The 6715-nt window shown below is 39.2% G+C and overlaps 1 long non-coding RNA gene across 1 annotated transcript; it reads right to left on the bottom strand.

The window, feature by feature from the left end:
• Window positions 1–1585: 1585 nt before the first annotated feature.
• On the bottom strand, window positions 1586–2742 carry LOC145230436 (uncharacterized). The gene is made up of 2 exons (XR_013860649.1): window positions 2585–2742; window positions 1586–2434 (listed from the first exon to the last, which is right to left on the bottom strand). It is a non-coding gene; the product is annotated as an uncharacterized LOC145230436 (long non-coding RNA).
• Window positions 2743–6715: the final 3973 nt, after the last annotated feature.

The raw sequence follows: 6715 nt of genomic DNA, 5'->3' as shown, positions 1-6715 counted from the left end.
CTTAGGGTTTTTTCAAAAATCGGGTAATAAATTTGTATCTCCGATTCCGGTTTAAACCGGTTTGGAGGTTCGGTAGGAGGCAGAAACCGGTCAAAACCAGTTTGAAACTGGAATATTCCGGTGAAAACTTCACAAAAACCAGATTTTTCTCCATTTTTTTGACCCCCGAAAATCGAAAAAACGGAAAGGCTTATAGCCTTAGGTTTTTTTCAAAAATCGGGTCAAAATTTTGTCTCTCCGATTCCGGTTTAAACCGGTTTGGAGTTTCGGTAGAAAGCAGAAACCGGTCAAAACCAGTTTGAAACTGGAATATTCCGGTGAAAACTTCACAAAAACCAGATTTTTCTCCATTTTTTTGACCCCCGAAAATCGAAAAAACGGAAAGGCTTATAGCCTTAGGTTTTTTTCAAAAATCGGGTCAAAATTTTGTCTCTCCGATTCCGGTTTAAACCGGTTTGGAGGTTCGGTAGAAAGCAGAAACCGGTCAAAACCAGTTTGAAACTGAAATATTCCGGTGAAAACTTCACAAAAACAGGATTTTTCTTCAACTTTTTGACCCCCGAAAATCGAAAAAACGGAAAGGCTATAGCCTTAAGGTTTGTTCAAAAATCGGGTAATAAATTTGTCTCTCCGATTCCGGTTTAAACCGGTTTGGAGGTTCGGTAGGAGGCAGAAACCGGTCAAAACCAGTTTGAAACTGGAATATTCCGGTGAAAACTTCACAAAAACAGGATTTTTCTTCAACTTTTTGACCGCCGAAAATCGAAAAAACGGAAAGGCTTATAGCCTTAGGGATTTTTCAAAAATCGGGTCAAAATTTTGTCTCTCCGATTCCGGTTTAAACCGGTTTGGAGGTTCGGTAGGAGACAGAAACCGGTCAAAACCAGTTTGAAACTGGAATATTCCGGTGAAAACCTACCGAAAACCAGATTTTTCTTCAATTTTTTGACCCCCGAAAATCGAAAAAACGGAAAGGCTATAGCCTTAGGGATTTTTCAAAAATCGGGTCAAAATTTTGTCTCTCCGATTCCGGTTTAAACCGGTTTGGAGTTTCGGTAGAAAGCAGAAACCGGTCAAAACCAGTTTGAAACTGGAATATTCCGGTGAAAACTTCACAAAAACAGGATTTTTCTTCAACTTTTTGACCGCCGAAAATCGAAAAAACGGAAAGGCTATAGCCTTAGGGTTTTTTCAAAAATCGGGTAATAAATTTGTATCTCCGATTCCGGTTTAAACCGGTTTGGAGGTTCGGTAGGAGGCAGAAACCGGTCAAAACCAGTTTGAAACTGGAATATCCCGGTGAAAACCTACCGAAAACCAGATTTTTCTTCAATTTTTTGACCCCCGAAAATCGAAAAAACGGAAAGGCTATAGCCTTAGGGATTTTTCAAAAATCGGGTCAAAATTTTGTCTCTCCGATTCCGGTTTAAACCGGTTTGGAGGTTCGGTAGGAGGCAGAAACCGGTCAAAACCAGTTTGAAACTGGAATATTCCGGTGAAAACCTACCGAAAACCAGATTTTTCTCCATTTTTTTGACTCCCGAAAATCGAAAAAACGGAAAGGCAATAGGGAAGGGGACCCATAATTAATTTTTCTGCCCGTAAGAACTTCACAGCCAAGCATGCAAACCACAACAGAAATATGTGGAAAAGAGGAGAATAATCAGGCGAGGGTTGGCCATGCACAAAACAAACACTTAAACCAAAGCACGATAAATTAGTTATTATACGTTGGGGCATGTGAAAGTAAAATAAAATTGCGTCGTTTAAAAAATCTATGTGTATTTATGATACGACTAAATTATAATCACAAATTTGGTTGTAGAAGGTTAGATAGACTTTCGCTTGTAGAACATTGCATAAAGGGGAAAGTTTGTTACTGTGTGCTTTGTATCTTTAAAAATAGTCATTTTCGAAACCAACATTTAAACATGTATCTGGCACAGATAAAACACATCTTAAAAACCCCGCCACTAGTCGCATAGGTTGGGCTTTGTTAAAACCATACACGTCGAATTTATCAAGCCGCTGTGTTAATATTTGTGAGTTTTTGTGTTAGCATGCGATAGCATCTCGTACTGTTCGGTCCAAAAATGTTCAGTTTAGCAACCAAAGTTCTGCCATCGGCTGCAACTGTTAACGTGACGTCAAGCGTCTACGTCACTGTGATAGCAAAAAAACCTATGACCGCCGAATGGAACCGTACAATGACGTCATATTTATGCCGTCACAGTGACGTAAATGATAAAAACGTGAAATGCTCAACCGGATTGTCGGTGAAGTCATATGATTTACGTCACTGTGACGTTGGGAAGTTGAGATGACAGAAAGATATCCATTCTCTTTCGATGTTGCAAGAACGACGGTGATGACGTCATGGGAAAGTCCCGTGTTGAAGGTTGCTGTTCGTCGGTCACGAGTATGGCGCGGGAGGCTTATGAAAAATAACAAATTTTGTTTTAAACGATGAATACAAAAACAGATAAATAAAGTTAAAATTTAACAATGAAGAACCATGCAAGAAAAAAAGTGAGGTGGTCCTATCTTGATAACCTAAATATATAAAATAGTACATTTTGGTTACCTTTTGCATTTGTACGAAGACGGTCGTCGTTGTCGTCTGTTGCTTGTTCGACCTCTGACGTCATTCTCGGCTGCAGCGTCTTGGCCTATGACATAATCCTGATAAACAAATCCTGATAACAAATAGTTTTCTAATATCTCTGAAAAAGAAAAAAACACTCCCTGAAACCTGAAAAACAAAACAATTTACTGTTAAGCGTTCCTACCCCAATAAAAAGTTTTTTTAGTTTTCATCAAGTTTCAAAAAATCGTATATCCTGAAAACCAAAACAGTACTTGTTAAGAAATCTAATTATTATTAAAAAGTTTCCGAAACCTGAGAAACAAAATAATTTGTTAATCCTGTAAAAAATATAAAAGCCTGAAAAACAAAACAGAGCAAGTTTAAATCTGTAAAAGAAAACAGGAGGTTAATTTTAATGATAAAAATAACGGTCCAAATAGACGTAAAAAGCGACATGCTTTATTGTTCAAACGTTTCGGCAAATGCTCATGCCATCATTAGTGATATGAAGGCCACATCAATTGCACCCGTTTATATACACTTTAGTCCAATCCAAACATTTTACGCAAAGGCAAGGCTGGGAAAGTTAGCAACAGTTTGCGCCCTACAGGGTGGCTCACGGGACTTTTCGGGCAAAATGCTATGCCGGCCCCCTCCAGCTCACGAGCCTGAGCTATCATTGGGAGTAGCTGTGTCCCTACTCTGGTCCCGCCTACACCGCGGCCAATGCAATGCGGTGGAGGCCGTACCCAGGCCGTGTTTCTATGCGCACCTTATTTTAGCTAAAGCCATTTACCAACGCGCCACACCTAGCTAGAAATCAATCTAAACTAAGGCCCTACGTGGCGCGAGAATCCCAAACGTTCCCCACCTATGTTATCTAACCTAACCCTAGTTAAAGAGTGCTTCTCTAGTCCTTGCCCTAGCGCCAACTTGCTGACGATAGTAGCACTCCTACCGACTTGGACCTTTCTTTGACCGAGGAAGACTTCCTTTACGGGTCCTCTTCGGACAAAGAATAAGTCGCTCAACCCTAGCGCCAGTTAATCGAAGTTAGGCCTAACAGTTTCGCAATCCAGATTGACCCACGACAGACTCCTATGTTTACATACAAATCAATATTTGAAGTTGAAGAACATTGATGATGAACGTAGACTGACGAGATCATAGTATAGAACAGCGGTTCCCAAACTGGGGTCCGCGGTCCTTTAGGGGTCCGTGAGGCAATTTTAGGGGGCCGCGAAGCAGTTGAAGTAATTCTATTATCTTATTTGGCGTCAGTTTGTGCCACTAAATAAGTTTAAATCAAAGTAGAATTGAGAATCGACTGTCTCCATTGCTGAACAATGGCCTTTATTGAATGACAACTATCAAAAATGCAATTGTTCGCGCACAATCGTAATGTTTTTTGTCCTGTTTGTGATGTCACATGCTGTCTTTGGATGATTGTTATGCGCAATTTTGCATTACTAGCTAAAATCCTGCAATCAACTTTCGTTTTTATGAAATACACATTTAGGCTTAAGGACCGCGAGCCATCGAAATAATGGCAAAGGGACCGTTTTGAAAAAAATATGAAAAAGTTTGGGAACCACTGGTATAGAAGGTCTTTCGTTTCTGCAATAAAAGTAATCCGTTAAGTACAGTGTAAAATGTAGCAACAAATCTAGAAAACAATGGAATTCCAACCCCGTAAGCTAAACGCGCCTTGCAGATTTGACAAAACGGCACCGAATTCAAAAAGCGCACCCGGGTTCGTGACGTCACAATGCCTACAGCGCGTTGCAACTGCCCAGTATAGTCAACCGCTTTTTCAGGCGGTTTTAAATGCTAGTTGAGTAAGCTTTACTTAAACATAACAAAGCTGTAGTTTACAGATAAAGACTTTGTTTTTAATTAACCGAATATTAGACAAAACATATGAATGATAGGCATTTTAATTAAGCAACGCAAATATTTAACTTACAATGAATTTACATGCAGATAAAAGTGTAAGTCCTACATGTCGAATTAAATACACGCATGCTTAACAATATTGTCACAATACTTCCTACTTTGGTAAAGTTAACAAAAATAGAACTGGGATTTACCTTGTAGACCAGGGGTTCCCAACCTGTGGTACGCGAAGGTTTTTTAGGTGGTACGCGAGTAGCTTTTGTTTGTTTTTTTCACAAAAATTTGGATTTACAACTTTATATTTTGTTTATCTGGGTTTTTTTTTACAAAAAAATTTTCCTAAGCCCCTTCTTATTGTTACGTAACTATTTCTGTTGTTTCGTATCATTACGATCTACAAACTGCAGGTCATGTAAATTGTCAACAAGAAGCACAGTTGCTTTGAAAAGCCGTACAACCCTGTGGGACAGTGGTCGTTACTTACGGAAAATGATTGCTCGCTCAATTGGTGGACAGTAAACAGAAACAAAAATATCATTAAATTTAGTTGTCGTGCTTTAGTGTTATTTTAATAGGCCAATATTATTATTCTTAATAAAATATGATTCGATTAAATAAGATGTTCTGCAAGAAGTGGTACGCGTGGCAGTACAAAGCGTCCAAGTGGTACGAGATCGAAAAAAGGTTGGGAACCCCTGTTGAAGACCTTTCCAACTCCGCACGCCACGAAAGCACAAACCAAATGACTTTGGCACCGTAAAAACGCGAAGACCACTGATTGGTTGTGGCTATTCATGCGTATGAATTGCCGATGTGGCAGGAAAAAAACAATCAGGGAGCAAAAGCTGTCTTTTTTTGCAAGTCCGTTGATTCATTGTTTCAAATTAGAAAGTTGGAGACTTAAATTTAGTTTAACCTATTTTTCGAGGTCAAATAATTGAAGAAATAAACCACCGGAATATTCCAGTTTGTTTTTAATATTCCGGCGAAAACCCACTCAAAACTGAAGCTTCTTCAATTTTTGGACCACCAAAAATCGCACAAACGGAAAAGCCTTAGGGTTTTCTCAAAAATCGGTTCAAAACTGTCGATATTCGATTCTGGTTTGGAGGTTCGGTGGGAGACAGAAACCGACTAAACCCAGTTTGAAACTGGATTATTCCGGCGAAAACCCATTCAAAACCAAATTTTTGACCTCCAAAAATTCAAAAAAACGGAAAGGTTATAGCCTCTTCGATTTTGACCAGTGGTTCTCAAACTTGTTTATTGTCGGTGCCAAATGGTATTTTCTTAAGAGTCTAGGGAGCCGCAAAAAAACGAAATCTTGAGAAAATCACTAAAGATTATGACTTTGAAAGCTAAAATAGCAATGTTTAGTGGTTTTCTGAGGTCTGGTGCGAGCCGCAAAATAAGTAGTTGGGAGCCGCATGCGGCCCCAAAAACCGAGTTTGAGAACCACTGATTTTGACTCAGTATTTAAGACTCCGATGAAAACGTTTGGAACCCACTATAGACTAATGTCATACAATGTGTTAGATGTAGGGTCACCAAATGATTTTGTTGCAATTCACAACCCAAATGAGCTGTGGTATAAGAAGCCAAAACATGCAAAACATTGTGTGAACACAAATTAACATAACGTAAGCCAGTGGTCGTCAACCTATGGGTCGCGACCCCAAGTGGGCCTAGACTTTTTCTGAGGTCGCTTTAATTTACTGCATTTTAAAATTGATTACAGAAAATAAAACTAATATTATGTTCTTTTAGATCGCACCTTTTGCTCTTGTTTTGTAGTACAGCTTGCTACCTCGTGTTGCAATTAAATCGTGGTAGTGGAAAAACAGAAAATGCCTTTATCGCGTAACAATGGGTTTGGACAACGTGTATTATGACTCAACACTATAAGTTTATAAGGTGACACCAGAACGAGTGAACAGTTATTTATGCAATGTACCCAACTATGCCAAATTTTTCTAATCCTGTTTTCAACCACGTGGCTGTGTGAAGCAGGATTTAGTGCAATGAGTGTATTAAAAACGAAACATCGTAATCGATTAGAGGTGCATGGAGCATGACATGCGGTTAAGCTTGTGCAAAGTCAAGCCGCGGCTTCAAAAACTTGTCGACAGTATACAGGCGCAACCATCTCACTAACAGTGCAAATTAAATGTTGAACAATTTGACAAGCTTGTGTTCCGAAAATTGGGTTTATGTCTTAAATGAAACGCCTTA

Source organism: Phallusia mammillata, chromosome 5, assembly GCF_965637545.1.
Source record: "Phallusia mammillata chromosome 5, kaPhaMamm4.hap1.1, whole genome shotgun sequence".
Taxonomy (NCBI): domain Eukaryota; kingdom Metazoa; phylum Chordata; class Ascidiacea; order Phlebobranchia; family Ascidiidae; genus Phallusia; species Phallusia mammillata.
The sequence above is the reverse complement of the archived record's forward strand: the minus strand, read 5'-3'. Positions and strand labels throughout refer to the sequence as shown.